The sequence below is a fragment of the Suricata suricatta genome, chromosome 9, assembly GCF_006229205.1.
Source record: "Suricata suricatta isolate VVHF042 chromosome 9, meerkat_22Aug2017_6uvM2_HiC, whole genome shotgun sequence".
NCBI classification, from domain to species: domain Eukaryota; kingdom Metazoa; phylum Chordata; class Mammalia; order Carnivora; family Herpestidae; genus Suricata; species Suricata suricatta.
In genome coordinates, this window is record NC_043708.1 from 62,135,562 (window position 1) to 62,163,366 (window position 27,805).

The 27,805-nt window shown below is 37.4% G+C and overlaps 1 protein-coding gene across 2 annotated transcripts in view; it reads right to left on the reverse strand.

Annotated features, from left to right (window-relative positions):
* Window positions 1–27,805, reverse strand: part of AKAP6 (A-kinase anchoring protein 6) — a 481,813-nt gene that overhangs the window by 394,567 nt on the left and 59,441 nt on the right. The window contains exons 1-2 of one of the 2 annotated variants that reach the window (XM_029951556.1): window positions 25,535–25,736; window positions 21,514–21,553 (exon numbers count right to left, since the gene is read on the reverse strand). The exons of the other annotated variant lie outside the window; for it this stretch is intronic. The gene's annotated coding sequence lies outside the window, so the exon portion shown is untranslated. Of the gene's footprint in view, window positions 1–21,513; window positions 21,554–25,534; window positions 25,737–27,805 lie in introns of those variants that run through there. 2 annotated transcript variants of the gene reach the window in all.

The following is a 27,805-nucleotide window of genomic DNA, read 5'->3' on the forward strand; positions in this document are numbered from 1 at the left end:
ACGCTCAATTCATAATTTATTGTCCTTGGCAAGACGCCTTGCTGCTGTTCCTCTGGATCCACTGCCTACCTTGCTCTGGGTCCCTGCTGTAGGTAATAAGGGGAGAAATGTTTGCAGATAATTTGAAAACAATAATGAACCAACCAAAATTCACTTTGCTTTGTATTAACACTATGGCTAAATTCTAAAGCAAAAATTGCTACAGTTTTAATAATGTGTATATAGACCTCAAACTCTCTCTCTCTCTCTTCTAGTTTTACTTAACATTATATTCTACATGGAAGTTAATTCAGAAAGCTTCCAGTTAAACTGTCAGTGCTGACCCACAGAGACCAAACTACAGGCATTCCTTTCCAGACTAGGTTCTAAGGGTCCAAAATCATCGGAGCTTGCTATAGAAGCGCTTCTTGCCTCCAGCACCTAGAGTACTTCACATCCTCTTGTTTAAATGACATACAGTATTAGAAACAATGATTATCAAGAAGAACCAAAACCTGAATTATAGCAATTGTGCTATTTTGTGTGACCCCCCAGAATTTTTAATTCATGCTTAAAATTTAGAACACTAAAACAGTGCAAACAGTAAAATGGAGTACAACTGTACAAATTGTTTGATAAATGCAAATTTAAGATCATACATAAAATATTTTACTGAATTTGAATAATTTTAACATATTCTTTCTAACCTTAAGAATGAATCAAGAAAACAATGAGTATGACTGATTATTTATATGATTAGTATTGAAAATATTTCTGTCCATCCTATATGGGCAGGGGGAGGAGTATTAAAAATTATCTGCTCCGGGTGTCAGAAATGCTCGGTATGCCATACCTCTATGGAGCACATAGTTTTCCATGCCCTGTGGCTTCCAGTCAGACTTATAAAGGACACTAGCATACGTTAGGAAAGAAGAGTGAAGAGACTAGGACATTCATGTTTTCTCTTCCCTGCAGGCTTGCCCAGTCTGGTAATATCCTTTGACTTTTTTCCTCAGATTTATTAAGGTATGATGGACAAACATCACATATGTGATGTTTTGATACATATATACAATGTTAAATGATTCCTGCAATAAGGCTAATTACCCTATCCATTACTACACATATTCATCTTTTTTGCATGTGTGTGGTTAGAATACTGAAGATCTATTCTCTTAACACCTTTCAAGTATATAATACAATGTTTAACTATAGTCATCTTGCTGTACATTACTGAAACTTTTTACCCTTTGACCAGTATCTCCTTGTGTCCCTTACCTCCTTGTCCCTGGCAACCAGTGTTCTACTCTGGTTTTCAATGAGTTAGGTATTTTTAGATATCACATATAAGCGAGGTCATATGGTATTTGTCTTTGTCTGACTTATTTTAATTAGTGTAATGTTCCTCTGGGGTCATCCAGAGGACAGGATTTCCTTCTTTTCTTTTGGCTGAACAATATTCATCCGGATATTATTCTGCTGTATCATATTTTCTTTATTGATTCATCTGCAGACAGACATTTAGGTTGCTTTCATAACTTGGCTACTGTGTATAATGCTACAGTGAACGTGGGGCGCATATATCTCTACATGACAGGGATGTTTCTTCCTTTGGATATATACCCAGAAGTGGGATTGCTGGATCATATGGTAGTTCAATTTCTTAGGTTTTTTATATTTAATTTGGAGGCGGGGGAGGATGGAAGCAGAGAGAAAAGGAGAGAGAGAATCTCAAGCAGGTTCCACATTGTCAGCACAGAGCACTATACAGGGCTCAAACTCATGAACCACAAGACCATGACCTGAGCCAAAATCAAGAGTCAGATGTTTAACCTACTGAGCCTCCCAGGTGGCCCTGTTTTTAGTTTTATTGAGGAGCCTCCATACTAACCAGTAAGGCTCCAGAATGGCTGTACTGTACCATTTTACACTCCCACCATCCTCTATGGCCAGATCAGAGTTCTTATCAGAAACTCTCCACACAGCTGGTTCTCAACATTCTCTCTCTCTCCCATCCTGTCCTTTTCTCTCCCTCCCTCTCTCTCTTTCTGTGTGTGTGTGTGTGTGTGTGTGTGTGTGTGTGTGTGTGTCTGGATTACAGTTATTATTTATTCCTTTTCCCAATTCAGACCCAAGGATGAACAGGTACCATCCTCACCTCTTAGTAGCCTAAGAATACTGCACTATCCCTTGTCATTTCTCTATATTTTGCACATACTTTTATAAATTGAGTTTAAACTCTATAATTACCCAATTTGTATCTATCAAATGTTTCCTAAGACCCTGATTAATTTATATTCTTATAGCTCCTTATAACCCCAGTTTCCATCATTATCCTAGACCTCAAAATGGAAAGTTTTCTCCTCCTTAAATATGCATATTCTAATTCCATGGACTTTTAGATTCCTGGGGATAGAGTAATTGATATTAGTTGTTTAATTATAGTTTCAGGGTTCAGGGAGTCTTGGGGGAAATATCACAGAACATTCACCAAGCTGAGGAATCTCTGCAGCACAACCTCTATATATCACTTTCCTTCTCAAATGTTTACGAGTCACCTCATAAAAATAATATTGGACAAAAAGTCCCTCATTTAATACAACCCCTCCCTCCACAAAAAATCATCATCACTTTTCTGCTTCTCTCAGAAGTGGGAACTAAGAACTCACTAGTCATACCATCTCTGCAAATGAAATCTATACATTCTGGTATTAATCAAAACTTTTATCATTTTTAATGCTTATTTATTTATTTTTGAGAGACAGGGTGGGACAGAGAAAGAGGGAGAGAGAGAATCCCAAGCAGGCCCTATGCTGTCAGCTCAGATCCTCATACAGGGCTTAACTAATGAACCTTGAAATCATGATCTGAGTCAAAATCAAGAGTTGGGATGCTTAACTGACTGAGCCACCCAGGTGCTTCTAACATTTTATCATTTTAAATTGTTAATCTTAGACTTAATAGAAAGAATTAATTCTAGGCCTTACTGACTTCAATCTGCCCATATCCTTTGCCCTTCATTTAACTATTTCCAAGTAGACAGTAACTAAAATTATGGCAATAAGACCCTCCTAAAAGTTTTTCTTAAAATGAAGAACATTTTTATAAATATATTTTAATATTATAAAAATAAAAAGTCATACTTATGAAACTCAAAGGATCTTGATTCTCTCCCCCATAATGTTTAAAATGACTTATGTACTTTCATAATGTGAGAACAACCTCAGAATGCCAAGAAAACTCCAGCAAGAACATAGAGAATTATACCTGGTACAGAGTGAAAATGCATAAGTTCTGCAAAGCAATTCACCAATCTTTTCTAACCCCTAAGTGATTACCTGGGAGAGAATGTGGTGGTGGAAAGGACCACTGAGGACATAATTATCATGGCTAATCTGTACTGATGAAAATGAGGTAAAATTGAACAACAAGAACAATAACAATAATAATAGCTAACACATCATGCTTACTATGTGTGCAAGGCACTGTTTTAAATACTTAACAGGTATTGACTCATTTAATCCTCAGGACAACCCCAAGAATTAGCTCACTATTACCATTCCCATTTTATAGATAAAGAAACTGAGATTCAGATTTCAATAATTTGTCCAAGGTCACACAACTAGTAAGTGACAGAGCTGGGATTCAAGTGCAGGTTGCCTGGCTTAGAGCCCTTATATCTAACCGCTGTGGAGAGTATAAGAAAGCACATCATACAGTCCCTGCCTTCAGAGAGGTGCATAGCTCTTTGCAAAGTAAGATAAGATAATAGTAGGGTGATTAACTTCTCTGGGTGGTCAAAAGAAAGAAATATTATTTCTAGCTTGGGTTGTTGGCAAGGCTTCAAAAGAAGACTTGGAATATGATCTAGCCTATAGACATGATTACAATTTTGAGAGCAAATGGAAAAGGCATTTGATACCAGGAAAAAAGAGAACTCTTCATTTTAACACTTGCCTGGATCTGTAAGTTTAAAAATGTAATTTAATGAGAAGTATTACATGTTAGCTATAATTATTAAGAACCTTTTTATCCAGGGCACCAGGGTGACTCTGTCAGTTAAGCATCCAACTTGATTTCAGTTCAGGTCATGATCTTATGGTTCATGAGATCCAGGCTGCATGGGCTCCAGGCTGACAGCATAGAGTCTGCTTGGGATTTTCTCTCTCCCTCTGTCCTCTGCCTGCACTTTTTCCCCACTTACACTCTATTTCTAAATAAAAAAAATAAATTAAAAAAAAACCCTTATTATCCTACCAGATCGTGTACTTCATGACTCATCAGTACCAATTTGCTTACCACTGCCCAGCTATCTGCTGGGATGGAAGCACACAAGTGGAAGCCCTTGGTCTTCTATCTGAGAAGCCAACTAGGACATGCATCACACTGTTAACCATGATAAGAATACCTGTCAATAGAAATTAGGTTGAGGCTTTCAACTCATTTCCCTGTGGCCAGAGGAGCCGATAGATTAAAAATGTATTTTGATTCCAAGGTGGCTTTCTATCTCATTAGCAATCCCTTGAGTCCCTACTCTTTTCATTCATCTGTCAACAGTCCTTGATGTTCTGAATAAAGAAGCTGTCCAAACTAGGATTAAAAAGAAGGAAAAAAATCACTGTTTCTTTTTTCAGACTCCATGTAGAAGAGCTGAGCTGGCCCAACTCTCTAGAGAGCTCCCTTATTATATTCTCTGCAATCCTGGTCACAACTCAGGATTCAGGCACTGGTATCATGTGGCCTTGATTCTTGCTGCAATTCTTTCTAGCAAAAATTCAACACAGAAGGAAAGAGTATGTTTGAAATTCTGGTAAAATCAATGCTGACTTGGTTAGGAAATTCTCAAAACTGAAATTAAAGTCTGAAGGAAACATTACATTCTTAATTAGCTAAGGTTGCCAGAAAATAATGATGTAGAGAAATAGAATACAAGAAAGTAGACATCCAGGTAAAACTGTCATCATGCATTCAACCAGAAATGAATCTTACAGTCCCACATTTGCAAATGAGATGCAAGTTGGAGCAGTTGCTTCCTTTCAAGGGATTCACAATTTTGACAGTGTTACAGCACATCCCCAGAGGACCACAGGAGGTGGGGAGTAAAGTGGAGAAGAAAGTTTCACAAGAGATTGACAGTTCAAAAAAAAAGAATGAAAGCATAATTTAAAATGAACTCAAATACTTTAGCATAACTTGGTATGGAAGAGAATAAGACAATATTCCCATATGATAACTGCATCACAGAATATTTGGAGTTGTTGGATGCATGGGTTGCTCAGTTGGTTGAGCGTCCAACTCTGGAATTTAGGGTCATGATTTCACAGTCATGACCTCAAGCCCCATGTCAGGCTCTGTGCTGACAGCATGGAGCCTGCTTGGGATTCTCTGTCTTTTCCTCTCTCTCAGGATTCTCTACCCCTCTCTCACTCACACATATGTGCTTGCTCTCTCTCTCTCAAAGTAAATAAACTTTCAAAAGACAAAGGGAAAAAAAGGACTATTTGGAGTTGTCAATAACCAGGAAATAGACTCATTCAGTACTTAAAAGTTTTTTTTAAATTCTCCATTTACACAGTATCTCACATAAAGAAATAACAGAAGTAGGTAGTACCTAGCCAAGGAAAAGCCATCAGGATTCCCGCTTTGCCCTGGGAGTCACTTGGTTCTGAGCATTATGATAGATGGCTTCATCCTCTGGATGAAGGAAAGATGCCTGTGGCAGTTCTAGGCATAATATTTTGACACAATGTCCAGAGGAAAAGCAGGACCAGCTTTTCCTGTCTTTCCTCAGATTTGAGATAACCTTTCCTGAATACCCTCAGCAGACGTCCCCTTACATCTCAGATTTAGATTCCATACTCTTTCCTAAACAAATTGTCAGTAGGAAGATTAGGATTACCATGACTGCTTGTCAATGTGTGTTCCCAAGACCATCAGCAACACCTGGGAACAATGTGAACTCTCAGGGCCAGCTCCAAACTTACTGAATCAAAATCTCCAGAGTTGGGCACAGCAATCCATTTTTCAACAAGCATTCCAGGCGATTAGTATACACTCAAATTTGTGAACCACCAGTTTAGAATGGAATAGGTGTTGGATTATCAGCTACCATGACCAGGACACCAGGATCAGCAAACAAGGCAGACCACCATTAAGATCACTGAAGAATTATATTCAAGTAGCATTGTTAAATACTTGTTCGTTCTTTCTTTCTTTCTTCTTCTTCTTCTTCTTCTTCTTCTTCTTCTTCTTCTTCTTCTTCTTCTCCTCCTCCTCCTCCTCCTCCTCCTCCTCCTCCTCCTCCTCCTCCTCCTCCTCCTCCTCCTCTTCTTCTTCTTCTTCTTCTTCTTCTTCTTCTTCTTCTTCTTCTTCTTCTTCTTTTTAACCCACAATATACCCTTTAACTTTGCACAGCAATTCTGTCAGGTACTTTTGTCTCCATTTTACAGATGAAGAAATGGAAGGTCAGACAATTTGACTTACCCAATTTTATATAGCAAAGTCAAGATTTGAAGTAAGCTTTTATGATTCTAAATCTGGTTTTCATTCTATTATGCCAGAACTCAAAGGTATAGGCTACCCCCACCCATACCCATATTCTAGGGAGGCTCTAAGTTCCTTCAAATTCATATTTAAATGAAGATCTGCCAGAGAAATGTCCTCAATCTACAGTCTTTCTTAGTTCTTGGAATTGTAAGGAAGCTCCAGGTTGTGGGGCGTCCCTGCTCCTGAGAGTCTAGAGTAAATGAGGTCTCAAGAGATGGTCCAGAAATAAAACAGAGACTTTTTTTTCTACCTTAGGAATGGAAGGCAAACCTCGAAAGTCCTCAAAGAGAAATCTGAAAAACAGGTACTCAAGCTTCTGTCACTCTGGAGGCAACTGCCACTCTCAGTACCAAAGGGCTTTCTGTGTAAAGCCCCACAAGGTGAGGCAACAGAACTGAGACTCTTGTGTTGAGCCAGAACCCTAAAAGGACTTTCATGGAGAACAGGTATACTAGAAAAAAAACATCTACCCACAGAGGAAGGAAACAAGGAGGCTTCTCTATCTCGGGCTGAACTCTAAGGGGAAAAAAATCTCCCCTGGTAACTTGTAACCACAGGCCTGCCATGGTGTGGATTTGAAATACACATTTACATTTACCTACAAGGGCAGGTAAACCTCAGACAGAAATTAACATCAAAAGTGGTTTCCAAATATCACTGTCCCTGAGGTCCTGGCTTAAGGAACAAACAGGAAGCCTCTTTGTAAAAAGACATCTCCTCAACTCAGGCCACAAGGGGTTCTCACAGATAACAAGAGCACATAACCCTAAATCACAATACCTGAAGGAACATGTCGCCATGACCAAAAGAGCAGAAACAACAAATCAGGACAGGGGAGAAGACAAGTAGGTTTTAGATTATTTTTAAAAGTAAAAAAAGGAATAAAAATATGAGAAAGGAGTAAGATACCTATCAAAAAAAAACCAAGCAGTTTTGAAAAAGAAACAGGGAAATTTCCAACTTCTATCTTTCTCAACAAGAAATATATGACCTCCCTGAGAAATTAGCCTTGGGTGGAACAAAGAAGCTATGGAAGCTTATTGTTCCATAAAGCATTTTGTAATTTGGGTATCTAATCAGGGAGTTCCCAAAGTGCCCAGCTTAATATGGTAACCAATGTCTACTCCTACCATGACATGGAAAGATTTGTCCCTGTCCCTTAAGTAATAAGGTGAAAATCAGACAACAGTGAAATGACTGGCAATGATATTTTTGAGAATAAGGAGGGAACATGTGATGAAAAGCTTTGAAAAATCCTTGCTCTGTAGATCCCCTTATCATATGTTAACTTTTCAGCTTAATATTTATATTTTATGGTATTTCCCAACAAAGGCAAACATTTCAGAATATACCAGATTAAACTAAAACCTCTGATTATTTGAGTCTTCATCAAACTTATCATAGCGTTTTGCTCTGACTCCCTAAACGAGGAGTATTTCCTTGAAATTTTATTGCTAATAACTTGTGGAAAGACAAAGGAAAGAATGCAATATGCAGAGTACCATCAATTTGTACAAAATAAAAATTCAATTCCAGTGTTGGAGAAACACTCAACCTGAAGGCCTGCAAGTTTGGTGATCACTGCAAATTCACTTGTTCACAGAACCTGCCCTACCCCTTCTTCTGGCCCAGACTCAGCAGAAGCCTGCAGCTATGGGAGAGGCCTGAATACATCTGTGGATGGATGTAAAGCACAGGGATTGCTCATTGAATTTGAAATTCCTGTATTAATCCATTCCTGGCTAGGGTAAAGGCTACTCCTTCAGGTTCCTCTCCACATTTCCAGCATGTGTGAATCACTTGGCAAAACCTTATGCCAAAAGAAATGCTAAAGACTACCTAGCCAAGAAGTCCTTGCCTGACCGTGCCTCAGAGGGAACAAACACCTGGTTTAAACAAAAGCTTGGAAGAAGTGGCAACTCCCTGCCAGGGAGAAGTCTTCATGCCTGCTGACAACAGATTTCCTCCCATCACAGGTCAGAGGCAGAGCCTGGCTGCATTTGGGACCACCATGTCGAAGCACCCCCAGCCCGTGCATAAACACCAGTTATGTTCCTTACTTAAGAAATGGTTACTTCTCTGAATGCAAGCTACATAAAGGGCAGGAAAGCTGTCTTCTCTGAGAAAGTGAGAGTTGGTCATCTATCTGTAACACGTAAGTCTCCTTTATTATAAACCTGGAGTTGGTGTATCTACAGAGGGAGTAAATCCAAAGCAACATTGCCAAATCAGTAGAGCAGTATCAGAAATTTATTCTGTGGTTAGTATGAAAAGTAAGTAGAAGGTGATTACAGTTTTCCAGTTCAGAAGCCTAAAACTTCAAAGCAATACTCTCAGTGCTACCATTTCCCTAAAGAGCAAGTTTTTGCTACAGTTTCTTAGCAACTAGAGGAGCTTTTTACATAATCACCATCCTGTGTTAGTTTTAGACTTCCTCACATATACCGTACCTACTCTTGCCTTAAAACATTCAACCAAAAAGCCTGGCAGAAAACACTTTCCTTCTGGTAGGTTAATCAAGTGCTACTGAGTACCTAAACTGTGCTTAGATCTGTGTGTTAAATCCTATGGGGAGCAAAGATATTTACGTCACAGATGCCTTCTCCATGCAGTTTGTTTAAGAAAACAATCATGTTTTGATAACTTATCCCATTATGTGGGTTTACCTGCTCAACTTGTTTTGAAGAGCTCAGGGGCTCCTCCACAGGAACACATAGAGCACCTTTCTTAGCACGGTGGCCTTGCCCACTGCCATTGACTATCCTGGTAGAAAAAGCAAAATACCTGGAAGTCTGAAGTAAGTAGTGGTTTTCAAAATGTGGTCCCTGGACCAGCAGCATCAGCACCATGGGGGAACTTGTTAAACATGCAAATTCTTGGGTTCCACCCAGAGCTTCAGAATCAGGTGCTCTGGGACTAAATCTCAGCAATTTCTGTTTTAACAAGGTCTTCAGATGATTCTCCTGTATGCTGAAGATCGAGAAGCACTGGTCTAAGAAAACTACCTTTTAAAGACTCTCCCACCTTCCAAACTATCTTGCACTGTTTGGAAGTTTTGTTTTGTTATTTAAACGAGTTATGACACTTTTGCTGTAATCACAACAGAACACTTATCAACTAGCTTGAACAATAAGAACATTTATTGGCTCACATAACTACAAACGTAGCATAAGGGCAGGTTCCATGGGTGACGTAATCCACCAGCCCTGGCTTGGTTTCCCCAGAATTCCATTAATTCTGCCATCATCTGCCAGTGAGATGGCAGCAGTCCTTCAGCCTCACAGCTGCCTACGAAAGCCTCTAGTGCAAGAGAGAGAGCTCACTTCTGCAAAAAAGTAAGGGAAAACTCCCAGAAATCATTATCACACCTTTCCTCTTTTATCGTGGGTCCAGACTGTAACACAAAATCATTCCTGAACCACTTACTGGCAGAAAAACGGGACTGATCAAGCAGGCTTACTCCTGCATCTGGAGGGAAAGTCACCTCCCCATTAACCCACCCCTACTAACTATCCTGGCTCAGACCACCTGCCTGGTGGAGAGGGAGGGTTAGTGCCAAAAGGGAATCCAGTTTCAGCTAGGGAAGAGAAAGGAAAAATGATTGATAGGAAGACTACTCCAAACTCAGCTCATTTCCAAGAACATGCTGTTAAAAAGGAAAATCATCTGTTCTTGACATGGCAGTTAAACCTAAACATCTTGAAGCTGGTAAGTCAACACCATAAGCTCCATCCCTTACTACTGAATGGCAATTAGTCTGGAGTAAAATTTATCAAATCTCACAGGCAAACTTAGGAGTTGAGTGAAAAAGGAAAACTATTTCCTCTTTGTTTCTTCTGCCATCATTCTCCCTCTTCTTCCATCCCTAACAATATTGTTTACTCATCTACTGAATAGCAGAGGTCTTTTAGCCATTTCCCCAGTGATATTAATACACATTATAGATAATGAATGGCATATTTCACTCACAAATAATATATCTTGAAATTATTTCCACAGCTTACCAGACTTCAATTAGAGCAGCAACTCTAAGCCAGGAACAGTTAAGCAAAGGGGATACAATGATAAATAAGAATGGGTCCTCATCTCTAGAACCCACAGTGAAATGGAGAGATAGACAAGTGAACAAATGAACACAATACAGGGGCAGTGGGCAATAAATGATGTATGCTCACACTATAAGTGTACTAAGACATCAAAGCAATGAACTCCATCTGAGATATGAAGGATGGAGGTGATACCCCAGGAAGGTTTTGATAGATAAGTAGGGAGATGGGGTGTCAGGGTGGCTCAGTTGTTTAAGTGAACAGCTCTTGATTTTAGCTCAGGTCATGATCTTATGGTTCATGAGTTCGAGCCCCGCATCAGGCTTTGTGCTGACAATGCAGAGCCTGCTTGGGATTCTCTCTCTCTCCCCCTCTCTCTCTGTCCCTCCCCCCTGCTCGATCTCTCTCTCTCTCTCTCTCTCTCTCTCTCTCAAAATAACTAAATAAACTTGAAAAAAAAGGAAGATAAATAGAGGGGAGAAAGTGCAAGTTTCTGGACAACCTTTAGAAGTAACACAAATAGGGGCACCTGGCTGGGTCTGTCGGGGAAGCATGAGACTCTTGATCTCAGGGTTGTGGGTTTGAGCCTCATGTTGGTTGTAGAGATTACTTAAAAATAAAATCTTAAAAAAAAGTCAATGCAGATAACACAGCATAGGTAACAGAGCATTTCATCTATATGACAAAGCAGAAGACCTGTTCTAGGACAGGATGCTCCACTTTAGCATGGATGCTCAAGGGCTATATATATCTGTTTTTAAGATACATTGAAAGTAACTTGCTATGAATAATAAAGTACCAGACTATGCAAATAGCTCTCTACTTAATAAATGAAAGAAGGTTCAAGGTTATCGCTAAAATTCTATCACTATCATCTGCATTCTCTTGTGCTTTCAGAGGTAGAGGAAAAAAGGGATGGAGTTATATTTAGCCTGCGGGGGATGGAACATATCCCTAAGTTCCCCATGATTGCCCATAGTGGGCATGAAAAGGATCTGCTCTGAGCGCCTGGTGGGAAAAGGTAAGGAAAACAACTATTAGGTTAATGCTGTTACTATTCAATTTCTGAGGCCAACTCCTAACCTGTGGTAACTAAGGCCCCTATAAAGGACATCAAGGTGATCTTGACTTGCATCAGGAGCTACTCCATTTAGAAGACATTTAATTTTTACATGCAAATTTGCTTTGCCCTACAATTTTCAAGAGACCCAGGTCTTTTTTCTCTGCTTCCTTTTAGTTTCTAAGAATGGCAATTACAGAACCTTTAACATAAAAATAAAGCTATGTCTACAGGTCAGTCACTGCTTCTCCAACTAAATGACAGAACCCAAATTAAAAAAAAAAAAGTATTTTTCAGTTGACTAGGAAAAGAACTGAAAAGGTCACCCCACCAAAAACAGACACATGCAACAAACAAATATGGTGTAGCCACATCCAGGGAAATCTGTGTATGTGTCTCTGTATGTATTTGCATTCAGATGTAGAGGACAGAGAAGAAAAGTGTGATGTGAATATAAATATCTCTAAGAGTAGGTGAACTTGATTGCTATTTGTTCTGTTTGCCAATGTGCATGTGACTCATATTTGCTGTGCTCCAAGACTTTTTATTTTATTCTTTTCAAGACTCTGACTCTGATGTTCTATCTCATCCTGTAGAAGTATAAGGCCAAAGTCATACACTACTCCCTGCCCACTGTCCCAGTTTTTGGACGTTGATCTCCCTAATATTATAACACATACTTACCAGACTCCTTTGTGATCCTAAATCTTTGGAATTTTAAAACATTTGCCTCAAGCAAACAGAGAGTGTATCCCTCGTGGGTGACACTCAACATATCATGAATGCTCAGTAAGCTATATTGAAAGCAGAAAGAAGAGCATCGGGGAAACTCCTCTTTAAATACCACTATCAAATGGCTTTCAATTTCATTTACAGCTCAAAGATCATCTTAATGAATGCGATACTACTAGTTGTCAATTTCATACTTGAAAAAGCAAAACTTATGCACCTTTGTTATAATCATTTAACATAATGCTGTAGATGAGAATGCTTCATGGTCATTATTGATTTTAAACATGCAGTAATTGAAGCCTGGAGAACCTGGTTGAAGGCAGATATTTTCTACATGATTTCTCTTTAAAAATTGTTCTTCCCTTCCCACTTTATTTCTACATCCTATCCTATTATTTACTCATATATTTAATTTTGCAAGTCAGAGTTGAAACAGAATTTAAAACACATGACAAATCTCAGGTGTTTTTGAACATATCTATTTCTTTAGAGGAAGAATATTTTCTTTCTTTTTTATCATTATTAGTCATGTCCAGAAATAAAATAGCCAAGAAGAGGACTAGAAACCATGTTTGTTCTTTAATCTCTCTATGCTACAATTCTTCTTTTTAGTTTTTATTTATTTAAATTTTGGGACAACTTTAACTTTTCATGTTGAGTTACAAAAAAGGTATAAAATAGCACAAGGAATTCCAGTAAACTCTTCACACACCTTCCCCAAATGTTAACCTCTTACACAACCACAATACAACTGTCAAAGCCAGGAAATAAATATTAATACAATACTATTAGCTAATCTATAAACCTGATTCAAATTATGCCATTTGTCTCACTAATGTCCTTTTCTCAGTCTAGGATCCAGTTCAGGATCACACAATGCATTTATTTGTCATGTCCCCTTGTCATGTCTCCTCCAACCTGGTACAGACAGTTCTTTTTTTTAACTTTTCTTTTTTTATTATTATAGTTTATTGTCAAGTTGTTTTCCATATAACACCCAATGCTCATACCAACAAGTGGCCTTCTCCACGCCCATCACCCATTTCCCTTCTCCTCCGCCCCCATCAACCCTCAGTTTGTTTTCAATATTTAAGAGTCTCTTGTGGTTTGCCTCCCTCCTTTTCCTTAACAATTTTTCCCCTTCCCCTCCCCTATGGTCCTCTGATAAGTTTCTACTGTTCTACATATGAGTGAAAACATATGGTATTTGTGTTTCTCTGCCTGACTTATTTCACTTAGCATAAAACCCTTGAGTTCCATCCACGTTGCTACAAATGGCCAGATTTCATTCTTTCTTATTGCCATGCAGTCTCCCATTGTATAGATAAACCACATCTTCTTGATGTTGTTGAACACTTAGACTCTTTCCATGATTTGGCTATTGTTGAAAGTGCTGCTATGAACAATGGGGTACATGTGCCCCTATGTATCAGCACTCCTGTACCCCTTGGGTAAATCCCTAGCAGTACTATTGCTGGGTCATAGGGGAGTTCTATTGTTAATTTTTTGAGGAACCTCCACAGCTGTTTTCCAGAGCAGCTGCACCAGTTTACATTCCCACCAACAGTGTAGGAGGGTGTCCATTTCTCCACACCCTCACCAGCATCTAGTCTCCTGATTTGTTCATTTTAGCCACTCTGACTGGTATGAGGTGGTATCTCAGTGTGGTTTTGATTTATATTTCCCTGATGATGAGTGATGTTGAGCATTGGTTCATGTGTCTGTTGGCCACATGTGGGACAGACAGTTCTAAAGTCTTTCTTTGTCTTTTAGGACTATGACAGTTTTGAAGATTATTGACTTGTTATTTTGCAGAATGTCCCTCAATTTGTGTTCATTTGATGTTTATTCATTATTAAATTCAGTTTATGCATTTTTGACAAGTATACCACAGAAGTGATATTGTACCTTTCTCAGGGTATCCTAGCAGGAAACACATGATGTTGAAAGTCTACTTATAGAGGAGGTTAACTTTGATCATTTGGTTAAGGGGTATCTAACAGCTTTCTTCACTGTAAAGTTAGTATTTCCCTTTTGAAATTAATAAGTATTTCATGGACAGATAGTTTGAGACTACCAAATGCTCCTGTCTAATTGTTTTAGCATCCATTGATGATTCTTGATTGTAGTGATTATTGTTCTAGCATTTAACAAATGATAGTTTTTCTATTTCCATTATTTCTTCTATATTTATTAATTAGAATTCTACTACAAGAAGAGATTTCTCTTCTCCCCATTTATTAAATTTAATACTGTGTAATCATGGATACTTATTTTATCCATGAATTATAATCCATCCATTACTATCATTAATTACTTTGTTGCTCAAATTGTTTTCTATTTGGCTAGTAGGAGCTCCAAATTGGTTCCTATATCCTCTACAGCTAATCATTTCTTGAGCATGTCCTTTCTGACATAATAAGATGCTCTCAGCTCATCTTGTACTTTCTCTGCCTCAGCCTTGAAATTAGCCATTTCTCTGAGGAGCTGAAGTTCCTTATATTTGAGAAAGATATTTAGAAACCAAGATCCAGGTTGGTAGTGCTCATGGCCACTGGGTTTTTATAGTTTCTAGGTCCTTCCAGCAGACAGAACTAGGAAATATACATAAACTAACCCATGCATGCATAATTACCGCTATTTCTATTAATGTTCATGTATATGCTAAAACCATGTGTTCATACTGATACCTCCAATTCTAATCCATCAAAGAGGTCATCCCCTCTCTCTTTATTTACATTTACTTCCCTGACAGTAACAGACTTGGTTTTTATTACCTACAATGTGTTTATTTCCTCTAGAATATACATGAAATCATTTCAAAATTGCTAACCCACATCCCTGTGAAAAAATAAGCTGCTAACCAAATGACATTATTTGTGTGCAGTTTTTTTGGGTTTTGGTCTTAGAGTGTATAGTCAAAACTTGGTTTTCAAAATTACTTAGTTTAATTATTTCCTTCTCTATCCCACTTACTGAGGTAAACTAACGTATTCATGTGTAATAGGTTCATTTGTTATCACTATATTCTATTTGGTGTTTTGCCACATCAAGGATGATTTTTTGAGTAAGTAAAGCATTAACATGGTTCTAAAAGTCAGAACTATAAAAATATATTCAAAGATATCACTCCCTCTTTATCACTTACATTCAATTTCTATTCTGCACCCCCATCCCCAACACATACACATTTTTCCCTCCTGCCTTCTCCATATAACCAATCTCTTTTGTTTCAGGTTCATCCTTCCTGTATTTCTTTTTTCACACATGAACCTTTCCTTATGTGCCTGTCTTTCTTACATGAAGGGTACAACACTATAATCTTTTCCACTTAGCTTTTTACACTTAATAATATACCAAGGAAACCATTCCATATCAGTTCAGAGAGATTATAAGCTATTTTGAAGTCTTTTGTTTGTGGTGAAGTTTTCTCCAGAAGGATGGAGGAAAATGATATGACAGCTTGTTCAAACTCTGGAAGATTTCAGTGAATATTTCCTAGAGAACAATGTTTCTAAAAATACCTGTTTCACACACATGCACGTCTTAACTGGGAGGATTCTTCCTTTTATTGCATAAAACAGCTCCTCTCTCATCTACAGGTAAGCATTTATTTGGAAAAATACTGCACATAGATTTTAAATTACTATTTCTGGTATCTCTCTTCTGTGCTGTATTTTATCTGGTAACTTAATTAAATAGTAGTGAATACTTATTCATTAATAAGTAACTATGGACTTAAGATGCTATGTGGCCAGGAAGATAAGGAGTACAGTAGAACAGAGCTGAGAAAAAAGCTATAAAGCCAAGCTCGTGACAGGAAGGCAGCATAAAAAGTACCCTGGAAATTCAGAACAGAGTCCTATCCAATAAAATGGTTAGAAACATCAGAAAATTTTTGTTTATTATTGAACCAATGGTTTCTGATTATTTTCTTTTATTAATGAAATGTAGACCCGAGAAATAAGGTAAATGGAAAAAGCAGTTATTTGTGGTGGAATGTAACAAAACTGATAATTCTAAAGTCCCAACTCTCTCCAACATCCCTGTCTCTGATCTTGTCAATATACAATTTAATCATCACTGGAGAACAATGAAAAATAGCCACAAGAACCAACAAACTAGAAAGAAAACAAAAACACAAGAAACATTAACACAGCTAGAAAGCAGGGGCGTTTGGTGGCTCAGTCGGTTAAGGGTTTGGCTTTGGCTCAGGTCTTGATCTTGCAATTTGTTAAGTTGGAGCCCTGTGCTGGGCTCACTGCTGTCAGTGCAGGGTCTGCTTTGGAATCTCTGTCCTCTGTTTTTTCTGCCCTCACCTGACTGTGGTGTGCTCTATCTCTCCCTCAAAAATAAACACACTAAAAAAAAACATTTCTAGAAAGCAAAAGAAAGGATATAAATGACAATTAAGTTCTACACAGTCAGCATTTTCTGTGGTCTGATGATCATTAACAGATAAAACCGTGTTAAGAGAGGCAGTTATTCTGAATCCCTCAGTCCATACGACAGTTTTATCTTTTAGAAATTATCTTTCTTAGCTCACGACCACTGTTTCTCAACCTTTTTTTCATACCAATACCCCTCAGGTGCTGTTTTAGACAAATATTTATCATCCCTCATAAAATTTTACCACCACAGATAGACTCTATATGTACTCTCTCTATATATTTGTGCATTATATAGTAAAAGATTTTAGGGTATTTTACCCACAAAAACCAATTTTCACCCACTTCACCTGTTTCTATTGAGAATGTAGACTCGAGATATTCTCCATGATGCCATTTTTCTGTTTAAAAGCTTTCCATCTCCAAAATGAAAATGAAAATACAGGAGGACAAAAGGAGTGTCAAACTGCTGAAAAAGTACTAAGAGGAAAAGAAAAAGGAATACAAATAGCCAACCACTGAAAATTAGAAATAAGGGCACCGGGGTGGCTTAGTCGGTTAAGTGTCTGCATTTGGCTCAAGTCATGATCTCATAGTTTGTGAGTTCAAGCCCCATGTTAGGCTCTGTGCTGACAGCTCAGAGCCTGGGGCCTGCTTCAAATTCTGTGCCTTCCTATCTCTCTCTGTCCCTCCCCCACTCGGGCTCTGTCTCTCTCTCTCAAAAATAAATAAGCATTTAAAAAAATGTTTCAAAAGTACAGAATTGGAACCGAGGGAAGCAATGTACATTGAGAGCCAAGCAATTTCATTAAGCATAAATATTTATTTCTCAAAAATAGTCTGAGGGGTTCCTGGGTGGCTCAGTAGGTTGGGTATTTGACTTTTGATTTCAGCTTAGATCATGATCCCAGGGTTGTAAGATAGAGTCCTGTGTTGGGCTCTGTGCTGAGTGTGGAGCCTGCTTAAGATTTTCTCTCTGCTCTTCTCCCCCAGTCATGTTCTCTCTCTAAAATTTAAAAAAAAAAAATCTTAAAAAAACATCCTATGAAATTATATGTCACTTCATTGTCAGAGACGAGGAAAAATATGGCTTAGAAAGGTCATCTAAATCTAACTTCCCCCAAGGTCACATAGAAGCTACATTATGAACATGGATTTCGATTCAGGTATAACTCCAAAACTAGTGTCCTTGTTCCAGAACATCATGTGTCCAGGACCTTGATATAGTTGCCTACTGCCTTTCTTTGATGACATTTCTTCCTACACTTTCCTCATTCTTTCTTCCTTAATACACAAAACCTGCATGTCTTCATATTCCCCTAACAACCTCCTTTTATCTTTTTCTTGGTTAGTGTTCCACTGGACTGGATTGCTCATCCACTTTCACATGCTATGAAATACCTACCTGAAGGATCAGGTCTTTCATGCAACTCCTCTGGAGGAGTCTCTAAGGATGCCTGCCTTCTAAGTGACCTGCTCCTCATTGTCAAGTGTCAATTGCAAAGTACAATAATGCTTTGCATTCCTCCTTGCTTTGTTTCTCTTTTACTCTCAGTCCTCACTACCTGGGTTTGCACCTTCAAGTAAAGTACTCAAATTCTTGCCTTGGGCTCTGCTTTCTTGAGAAACTAAGCAAAACTCTTAACCTTATAATATTTATTTTTATTCAGTGTTAAAATCAATTTTTTTCAATAGACTTTATTTTAGAGGAGTTTAGGTTCACAGAAAAATTGAACTAAAGTTACAGAAATTTCCCAAGTACTCCCTGTCCCCCACATATGCACAATCTCTCCCACTATCAAAATCTTACACCAGAGTGATACATATATTACAATCAGAGAATCTACATTGTCACATAATTATCACCCAAAGTCCATCATTTACATTGGGCTTACTCTTGGTGTTGCACATTCTATAGGCTTTGACAAACATATAATGACATTCATCATACAGTATAGTCTTACTATACTAAAAATCCTCTATGTTCCACCTAGGCATCCTTCCCTCCCACTAACTTGTGGGAACCACAGATCTTTGTACTGTCTCTATAGTTTTGCCTTTTCCAGAATGTCATATAACTGGCATCATATAGTATGTAGCCATTGACTTCTTCTACTCAGTAATATTCTTTTAAGGTTCCTTTTTATCTTTTCATGGCTTGATAGCTTTTTTATTTTTTAGCATGAAATACTATTGCCCTGTGGGATGTATCACAGTTTATCCGTTTACCTACTAAAAAACATCTTGGTTGCTTCCAAGTTTTGGCACTTATAAATAAAGCTGCTATATACAACCATGTGCAGGTTTTTGTGTAGATATAAGTTTAGACTTATGTAGACTTGCATAGACATAAGTTTACTCAATTTGTTTGAGTAAATACAAAGGACTGCAATGCTGGAGCATATGGTAAGGGTATGTTTAGTGTTGTAACAAACTGCCAAACTGCCAAAGTGCCTGTGTGTTTTACATTCTCATTGGTAATAAATGAAAGTTCCTGTTGCTCTACAGCCTCATCAGCATTTAGTGTTGTCAGTATGTTGGAGTCTGGTCAACTTAATAGGTAAATAGTAGTATCTCATTGTTGTTCTGGTTTACAATTCCCTAGCTACATATGATGTTTGGCATCTTTTCATATGCTTATTTGCCATCTGTATATCTTCTTTCATAGTGTGTTTGTTCATTTTTTGGTCCCTTTTTTAATCAGGTTGTTCATTTGCTTATTGTTGAGTTTTAAGAGTTCTTTGTATGCTTTGGGTTATAGACCTTTATCAGATATGTCTTTTGCAAAATTTCTCCCAGTCTTATTGTCTTAAAAGTGTCTTTTGCAGAGCAAAGGGTTTGTTGTTGTTGTTATTTTATTGTTTTTTTTTTAATTTTAGAGAGTACATCCAAGCAGGGGAGAAGGGCAGAGGGAGACAGAATCTTAAGCATGCTCAGCACAGAGCTTGATCTCACAAATTGTGGAATCATGACCTGAGCCAAACTCAAGAGCTGGATACCCAAATGACTGAGCCATCCAGGTGCTCCACAGAGCAGAAGTTTTTAATTTTAATAAAGTCCAACTTATCAAAGCTTTATTTCATGAATTGTGCCTTCGGCACCATCATGCACCCAACGTCATCTAGGTTGTCTCCTATGTTATCTTCTAGGAGATAAATCGTTTTGCATTTTACATTTAGGTCTATGATCCATTTTGAGTTAAGTTTTGAAGAGTGTAAGGTCTTCACACTCTTCATGGATGTCCAGTTGTTCCAGCACCATCTGGTGAAAAGAATGTCTTTGCTCCATTGTATTGCCATTGCTCCGTTGTCAAAGATCAGTTGAATATACTTGTGTAGTAGTCTATTTCTAGACTCTCTATTACATTCCATTGATCTATTTGTCTAGTCTTCCATCAATACCTCAGTGTCAGTCTTCTTTTGTTCTCCTTCAATATTGTTGTGGCTACGGGTCTTTTGCCTCTCCATATAAACTTTAGATTCTGTTTATCCATATCTACTTAGATTTTGATTGTGACTGCATTTAATCTACAGATGAAGTTGGGAAGAACTGACATGTTGACAGTTTGGGGTCTTCCTATTCATGAACACAGGATACATCTCCATTTATAAAGTTCCTCTTTGGTTTCTTTCATCAGAATTTTGTACTTTTTCATATAAAGATCTTGTACATATTTTGTTAGATTGATATTTAAGTATTTCATTCTGTGTGTGCTTAATTTAAATAGTATTGTATTTTGAATTTCAGATTATTCATTGCTGAGATACGGAAAATTTACTTATTTTTGTATATTCGCTTTGTATTTTGCAACCTTACTCTCATCACTTACTAGCTCTGAGAATCTATTTTGGCTTTTCTATATAGACAGAAGATAATCACACCATCCATGAACAAAGACAGTTTTATTTCCTCTTTCCCATTCAGCATACCTCTCATATCCTTTTCTTGTATGACTGCATTACTGGGACTACCAGCACAATGTTGAAAAAGAGTGGTAAGAGGAAAATATCCTTGCCTTGCTCCTGGTCTCAGTGAGAAAGTTTCTAGTTCATCACCATTAAGTATGATGTGAGTGTAGGAATTTTTTTTGTAGGTGTTCTTTATCAAACTGAGGAAGTTCCCCTCTACTCCTAGTTTGCTGAGAGTTTTATTGTGAATCAGTGCTGTATTTTGTGAAATAATTTTCTGCATCTACTAATATGATCATGCAATTTTTCTTATTTGCCTGTAGATGTGATGGATTACATTAGTTGATTTCAAATTTTGAACGAACCATACCTGGGATAAACCCCATTTGGTTGTGCTGTATTATTCTTCTTATCCATTGTTAGATTTAACTTGCTAATATTTTGTTGTTCCATTTAATTTTTATATGGAAATGTACTTTTCTACTCTATAAATGTGATAACTACCTTAAGAAACAGGGGAAAAAAATGGAAAACAAACACCATTCCAAACCCTACCATTCAAACAATCAATGTTGCATCATTTTCCTATATATCCTTCTGGAATTTTTTATTGGTTATACATAATTTCTAAAATTATTATGATGATGATGATAAAAATGTTTCTACTAATTCAGAAATTAAAAGGCACCATGTAAGTTACAAATGAAGTTAAAAGAGAATAAGATTTAGATGGATAAAAGTATTTTTAGAACAAACTATGCTTTCAGGATAACTAGCTTGTTGTTAAACTGAAAATGGGACAACATATGTCAGTCTATTCTCCATTTAGATTTATTTTTGAATACTAGACATACCTTAATGTTCTTATTTCACTTTTATCTCTATTTAAGAAATCTGAAATGAGAAAGAAAACCAGCTGAGTAACATCCACAAGGTAGTAATGTTTAATGTGTCGTTAATCTCTCAAAATGCTAACTTTGATTCATTGTTCAGGTCACCCCATGTTCCAGAATGTAATGCTGAACATTGCCACAATGACAAACTTTATTTCCAGGCCACTTTCTGGATTAGTAAATACTTTCAGGTAACAAATCAAGAAGTGTACTGAAAAGCCATCTGCTATTCTTACTTCTTAGTTAACACACTCAGTACAAAGCATATCTCTAAATGAAATGTTTGTCCATGTACATTCTCATATTTCATTTCAGTCATAACTAATGTCACATCTGAGAATGAGAAGACTTTTTAAAAAATGAGTTTTACTTTTGATAATTCCTTAGATCCATTTCACACAACAGAATACACAGCAATCATTTTATAGGGTGGTGAGTATCTAAATTCTCTGATGTAGAATAATGTCTCTGACATATTGTTGAGTTAAATATACAAATAGCAAGAGACTTACACTTTGGGCAATGAGGGATTAGCAGAATACAGAATTATCTCCACACCATAAACAACAAGAAAACTAGATAAAATACATGACAATTATTTTCATCAGGTTTGGGACTAAGGTGAGGCAAGACAGGTGCTTAACATGCAAAATTTAAGAAGGCACTCCTTTTCAAAAGCCAATCGTAAACTTGCATGAGCCTGAGAGTGAGTGCCTTCTTAAATTTTGTACCTTTGGTACCTCTCCTAAACCTGGTCTCAGCCCTGGTTTTTAGCCATTGAACCACAGAAAACAACATGACCATGACTCCTGGAAAAAGGAAATTAAATAAGATCAACACTATAGTAGGCCCAGATTTCTGCCTGGAGGCAAATTACAGACCATATTGCAGGGAGGCCTAAAAATAGCGAGTGGTCTCATAGAGTTGAGGAGACAGAAATTGGAGTTTAGAGGGGGCATGACACCTTAAATTGACAGAGAAGAATACAGAAAAGAGGAAGCTAGAAAGAGAGAGACCTCCAGAAATACAACTAGAAATCTCCTTGAATTTTTGGCTCAATATAATCTGTGGATACTTGGGAAGAAATCTTGCAAAGCCAGTCAGCTTCCTAAGAAATAGCAATTAAAGAGAATGCAAGTTGAACAATTCCCAAAGCCCATGGAGGATTGGGGGTCATTCTAACTCCCACTAGACAGAGTAGAGAAACTTCCTTCAATATATAGGGCATTCAAACTAGGGCTAAAGTACCCATTAAGTAAAGACTGCTCCAGACTTGTACTATAGCTTATAAATAAAGCTCTAAAATACTTAAATGGTTTGCAAACCATCTAACTTCTTCGAAAGAAAGTTCAAAAGCCTTTAAAGAAATATGACAAAATCCAGCACACACAATGTGAAATTCACAGTGACTGGGATCCAATCAAAAATAGTAACAGAAATTTTCTGTCTCTTATAGAAAATATACACCCACAAATCCCAGAGAGTCAATACCTCTAAGTAGGATAAAGCCAAAGAAAAATCATACAAAGACAACCATAATCAAATGTCTAAAAAAAATGTTAAAGAATAATCTTAGAAGTAGTCAGAAGAAAGATATTTTATGTTGCAAAGAAAAAATAAAAAATAATCATAGGTTTCTTATAAGAAACCATGCAAGGGAGAAGACAACTAAATGACATTTTTAGGGTGTAAAATAAAAACACTACCAACCTAGAATTCTACAACCAGTAAAAATATCTTTCAAAAGAAATTATTTTCTAGAAAAGCAAAAGTTGAGAACATTTGTCACTAGCAACATTGTATTATAAGAAATGTTAAAAGATGTTCTTTAGATAAAATGTAAATAACACAATCGAAATGTGTTATCTACACAAAGAAATGAAGAGTATAAAAAAGAGCAAATATGTACATATACATATATATAAGATATTTTCTCATATAAAAAATGTTTTTAAGGGGTGCCTGGCTGGCTCAGTTAGTGAAGCATGTGACTCTTGATCTCAGGGTTTGAAGTTCAAGCCCTATGTTGGTTGTAGAAATTACTTAAAAATATAATCTTTTACAAAATGTCTTTAAGAGATAATTGATTTTTTAAAGCAAAATGATAACAATGTATTATGAGATTTATAACATATATAAAAGTAAAATGTATGATAACAATAGCACAAAGGCCAGGAGGGGTAAAATTAAAAGTTTTTAGATTCTTAAATTATACATAAAGTAGTATTATTTGAAGATAAACTATGATAAGTTAAAGCATATGGTAAACTTTAGAGCAATAAAGCAGTATACCAAATATAAATGAGATAGAGGAGATAAAATAATAAATATCCACTACTAAATAATACTACTAAAATAATAAACACTCAAAAGAAGGCAAGAAAATAGGAAAAAGGGAACAAAGAGTAGATAAAAAACAAATAGGAAGGTAGTAAGTTTACCTCCAAGTACTCAATAATTACACTGGCTAACTACTCCAATTAGAAGGCAGGGATTAAAAACCAAGACCAGGGGCACCTGGGTGGCTCAGTTAGTTGAGCATAGGACTTCAGCTCAGATCATGATCTCATGGTTCATGAGTTTGAGCCTTGTGTCAGGCTCTGTGCTGACAGCTCAGAGCCTGGAGCCTGCTTCAGATTCTGTGTCTCCCTCTCTCTCTGCCCCTCCCCGACTCACACTCTGTCTGTTTCTCAAAAATGAATAAACATTAAAAAATTTTTTTTAACCAGGACCCAACTGTATGCGGTCTATAAGAAATTCATTTTAAATGCAGAGATAAAGATAGGTTAAAATTAAAATAATGGGAAAATCTAAGAGAAATCTAAAGCATCTATTTCAATATCAAACAAAGTAAACTTCAGAACAAGGAATAATACCAAGGAGTAGAAGAGACATATGATAGGGGGTCCTGAGTGGCTCAGTCAGTTAAGCCTCCTACTCCTGCTTTCCACTCAGGTCCTGATCTCATGGTGAGTCGGTAGATCATGAGATACCAAGTTGTGATACCTGTTTAGGATTCTTTCTCTCCCTTTCTCTCTGCCCTTCCCCTGCTAGCAAACACATGCATGTGCGCTCTCACTCTCTGTCAAAATAAAGAAAGGAACCTTAAAAAAGGAGGATATATGATAATAATAAAGGGGCTGATTCATCAAAAAGGATGTAACAATCTTGTAGATCTTCAAACTCAGTTTCAGAATACAAGAAGCAAAAACTGATAGAACCACAAAGAGAAATACCTTCTTTCATAGTCATTTCAAATCTTTTGCTCCTTTGTAATGGGTTACTTGTTTTCCTTTTATTGAATGGTTAAGAGTTCTTTATGTTTTCTTAACTCCTTGAACTGTACATTTAAAGTGAGTGTATATCAGGGCACCTGGGTGGCTCAGTCTCTGATTTTGGATCCGGTCATGATCTTAAAGTCTGTGGGTTAGAGCCCCATGTAGGGCTCTGTGCTAATAACTCAGAACTTGGAGCCTGCTTTGGATTCTGTGTATCCCTCTCACTCTGCCCCTCCTCTGCTCACACTGTCTCTCTATCTCTCTCAAAAATAAATAAAACTTTAAAAACATTTTTAAGTCTTTTAAAGTAGGTGTATTTTATTTATATAAATTATATTCAATAATGATTTTTTTAAAAAAAGGAAAGCTTAAGTGGAAAGGAGGATTATGTTGCCACCTTCTCTTCAATTTTTGGATTCAATAAAAGTGATTTAAAACTTAAAGCAGACTACAAAGTAAGATGTATAGTTTGATCACATTTGTATAATAATAAGTGTGTGTATGCACATGTAAATATGCACAGACAAATGTTAGGAAGGAAGTTCCCAAATATTTAAATGAGTTTTTCTCAGACCTAAAACAGGGGTGAATTTTCCTTTGTGAATTGGACTTTTGTTGGTGTCAATCAATGACAATATCCCTATTAAGGTCTTTCTATGGGAACTGCTGCCCTACAAATATACTTGTCCTAAAAATCTACTTACCTGCAAACAGCTGACAGGCAAAGAATCAACACTAGATAAGACAGGAGAATCAATATGATAAATCTCAGACACTGTCAACATTTCCTTTCTCTACAGTTCATTCTCAACTGCCTTCATCAAGATGCCTTGTGCTCTCCTGCTCACTCTCTCCTATTAGGCCGATGAGTTAAGATATGAAAAATACAAGCCAGGTAACCTTATTCCTTTGGTCACCACAGCCTTCATGTTCAAACTCAGTTCCAACCAGGCCCTTTTTTCAGGAGTCTCCCAGACACTGTCAGTTTTCTGGCACATTTGATGGTGCACATATGTCCAGGGTTCAGTAGAAAGCCCACAGAATACAAAACTGTGTCATCCCTGCTTTGACTCTAATCAGCCGATGAGCTCCGGCAAAGTCACTTCGCATCACTGTACTTCAGTTTCTGATACCAGGAAATGACAAGCTAAACTGAGATCTTTTCCAATTCTCACACTAGAATTCTAGAGATATTTTCCGTGCAATAATGACACTCTGGAATTCAGCCAAATTCTTCCTGTGGAATATCTGAAAGTCTAGCATATATATTTCTGTCTTTAAAAATGGAGTTGAAATGTATCTTCTTCATTTTCAGGGATACTGCTGAATAATGAATGAGGCCAATTCTAAAATCAGAAATTAACATAATCTAGCAGAAAGTGAAGGCTTCAGTCTTCTCTCTCTCTCTTTCACCCCATCTTCTTGCCTCTTTCTACCAACTCCCCCAAGTTTTTCCTTCTACCTACCTCTTCTAACCTCTCTCCTTCTCTTTTCTCACGCATTGACTGTAGGAGTAGAGACACACAGCCAACAATCAGAAAGTGAGTAAACTTGCTGAGCTATATTTGCCTATAAGATTCATGAAAAAGTCATTTTTGTGTGAATACTAATTTATGCTGATTTAGCTCATTCAGAATTGGGTTAAGAGAATCCCTCATTCCCATCAACCCACAATGGATACTTGCAGGTTGAAGCCCAGGGATGTCATAGGGAGTCCATGACTTCTTTGTAGGGGAGGAGTCTTTAGGTCAGAATCCAGTGAAAAGTAGCTTTCTTCCCAATCAGAGTTCAGGTGGATCATACAACTGCTCTCTCAACTGCACAAAGGTCAGAGAGAAGCTGGTTCCAAAGAACATGCCTTGGAGGAAAACAAGCCTCTTAATAAGTTAGATTTTTACATATTTGTGCAGAAACCTGTGGGAACAAAAATACCTACAGTCTATATATATAGTCTATATATATGAACTTCCAACCACTGCTAGTAAAGACACTGCAAATTTTTCCCAGTTGGTAATAAAAGCCTTGGAGGAAGGAAATAAACTCTGATGCAGAGAAAGAAAAGCTATAGACCCAAGAGCAAGACATCAGAGAAGATCTGAACAAGACAAGAGCAGAGATACTTGAGTCAAAAAGTTGTGCCTATTTCCTAATCAGAAGACACTGGGAATCAAATGTGAGAGTGACACTTCATGTCATTTGCCATTTGCCTTAACTTACCAGTTAGCGGTGGGGGTGAGAGGAAAATGGGCGATGGGCGTTAAAGAGGGCACTTGTTGGGTGAGCACTGGGTGTTGTATGTAAGCGATGAAACATGGTAATCTACCCCAAAAACCAAGAGCACACTTAACACACTGTATGTTAGCCAATTTGACAATAAATTATATTTTTAAAATAATAAATAAAAATTTAAGAAGTAAACAAACAAACAATAAAACAGTTAGCAATCTGAAGTTGTTTGCATTTAATTTCTTAGCTGCTTTGACAAAGTTTCCAGTAAAGCATCTGGTCATGTGCAACTGAGGAAAGATATCTGGGTAGAGTTGGTCCCAGAGATCAATTGTAAATCTGATATCCACAGCACAAAGAAGCAACCCATTATACACTGGTACCTAAACAAGATTTATTCTCTGCTGAGTGTGGCATGCTGTTTTGTAGCAAATGCAGCATTTAAAAAAAGAGGCCACTACTAGCAGGTAAAAAAAATAATAATAATAATCCTAGTGAAATAGAAGATCCATTTAAAACCAATGCAGTCTGGGGCACCTGGGTGGCTCAGTCAGCTGAACGTACAACTTCAGCTCAGGTCGTGATCTCGCAGTTCATGGGTTCTGGCCCCACATTGGGCTCTGTGCTGACAGTTCAGAGCCCGGAGCCTGTCTTCAGAATCTGTCTCTCCCTCTCTCTCTCTGTCCCTCCCCTGCTCGCACTGTCTCTCCCAAAAAATAAATAAAAAACATTTAAAAAATTTTTAATAA